Here is a 2514-nt window from a genome sequence, read left to right on the forward strand (position 1 = left end):
GTCCTTGATCCGCCTTAATGGGTCATGTCGTCCGATTTCCTCCTACCTGTGCGTGGTGCAGCTCTCGTAAATGTCGTCCTGTGCAGATTCTTCATTGGCGCATTGGATATCTCTGTCGGTGGAAGCTAATTATCTGAAATTGCTGTCGATCAACTTTGGGGTAACTGTTTACTCGAAATTAACATTCAGAATGCCGTAATATCACTTTTATTCCTATTAGATCAATAATGAAACACTCATGTCACAAGCTACTCGTAACCGAGAGCATGGCTACCATCGAACAAGACAGGAAGAGTTCTTAACGCCGACTACCGACTTTCGTGACAGTTCGTGGATTTTTTGGGACACCCTGTATACATTGATGATAAACTATATCTTCAGCACACTTAGAGACACAGCAAATTTATCTGCCCTATTTTACAGCACCAGGCCGTCCACTACACCACTGAAAACTGATGGCTCAAGACAATTTTATTTATTTCTTTTTTCGTACGAAACTGACAATACTTTCTTTCGAACCAGTATTCACTGTAATCCCAAAGTTAGGGTTCTTCAGTTCGCTGGTTCCGCTGGGATCCGGAAGCAACAGCCATTATCAGTTCTTCCCTTTTAATTGATATTGCTTTGGACAGGATTCCCAGATTCCTTGGTCAGCTTACAAGGGCGTCCACATTACGTCTCATCATTCATCAGTTACATTACAATGGTACATGAAACAGAAAAAGACTACTTTAGACAGAAGAATACAATAATATTTTACAACAGTTCGTGGGGAATCAAATACCAAAGCTATAAATCAATAATAATACTGAGATTTATGTAACACATTTCATTACAGTTCATCCTGCTAAACACCACTGTGTCAGTACGTAAGCCTTCGTTTGTACACAAAGTCGTAGACACTCCCTCATGACGGCACTCTCAGACGCTAGGGCACCGACCCGTCAGCTGGGCCGGTCAGAGAAAAGCTCATTAAGACCAACTGATACCTCGCGTGACGTAACACCCCGCCTCTCATTCATCGACACTGGGTCATTCACCTACTGACCTACTCTTAAAGTAAATATTATGATTTCCTCATTCCACTTATGTTTATTACAGATTCTTTCCATATTATCATGTCTTTCTATACTTGATACACAAATAAGTTAGTTGCTACGTCGGATTAGAGTGTTTTTCATTACTTTTCTTTTTTTTATGCTAAAGAGATATCTTCCTGGCAGCTACTATTCATGCTCGTCAACTTAAGACGCTTCCCCGTAACTACCACGATATCGTCTTACATCCACTACATTGTGAATTCCTCTGACTGCTTTCGACTCAGGGTGAGCCACTTCCACGACATTGGGGTGTGGTAACCTACTTACCACATAAGGACCTTCAAAAATCTCATAAAATTTCTTTATTTCAGCGTCAATTTTGGACGATTTCCTGTGAGCTCTAACCAGTACTACGTCTCCCACTACATATTCCTTGGGTATAATATTCCTATCATGCCTTGCCTTCCGATAAGCCCCTTTTGCTTTCATCCTGCTTAACACCAATTCCCGTTTTTCTTCTACAGTCATGTCTGATCTCTTTGGGTATTTCACAACATTCTCAATCATATTTCTAGGCTTTTTGCCCGTTAGCAACTCATATGAAGATACCTCAGTTGTCGAATGTGGCAGTTCGTTCAGTATCTCCTCAAACTCTTTAATATACAGTCCCCAAGCAGTGTGATGGTCGTGGCAGTAAGCCCTACTAAGCCGTCCCAGCTCTTTCATCACTCTCACTACCGGGTTCAAAGCTGGGTGGAACCTTGTTATACATATGGCTTTGATGTCTAGCTTCTCCAAAATCTTCTTCCATACTCTAGATACGAATTGAGACCCATTATCACTGAACAATTTTTTTGGTTCACCCACGGTGCGAACGTAATACTTTTCTAACTTAATTGCCATTACTTTCTCTGTACCTCTCCCTAAGGGATACAGCCTCAAAAATTTCGAAAATAAATCCATTATCACCATAACGTATTTAAACCCCCCCCCCCCCTCTTGAGGTCGGTAGTGGCCCGAATACATCCGCCGATGCCATCTCTCCTATTTCTTCTGGTATAATACAATACATCTGACCCTTGCTACTAGTTGTAGGTGTCTTCGTTTTCTGACACTTCTCATATCTTTCCAATACTTTTCTAGCCCTCTTCGCTATATAACTGAAGATACATGTTTATGCCAATTTTTCAGAACACTTGTTAGGTCCGATATGTCCATAGCTCATGTGAATATACCATTCATTTATGGTATGTTCAGGCAAACACAACTTCCGGTTTTCCCATGCCAGGTTAGTCCTGCGATATAGTATTCCCTTTTCTACTAGGTAATATTGCCTCACATGTGGTTCTTGATTTTCTTCCCATTTCTCCTTTGCCTTACGCAACCTTTCGTCCTTCTCTTGTTCCTGTGATATATTCCTCAGATACCCTTTAATCTTATCCTCATATTCCACCCCTTTCATATATAACAAATG

The sequence above is a fragment of the Schistocerca nitens genome, chromosome 1 (assembly GCF_023898315.1).
Source record: "Schistocerca nitens isolate TAMUIC-IGC-003100 chromosome 1, iqSchNite1.1, whole genome shotgun sequence".
Taxonomy (NCBI): domain Eukaryota; kingdom Metazoa; phylum Arthropoda; class Insecta; order Orthoptera; family Acrididae; genus Schistocerca; species Schistocerca nitens.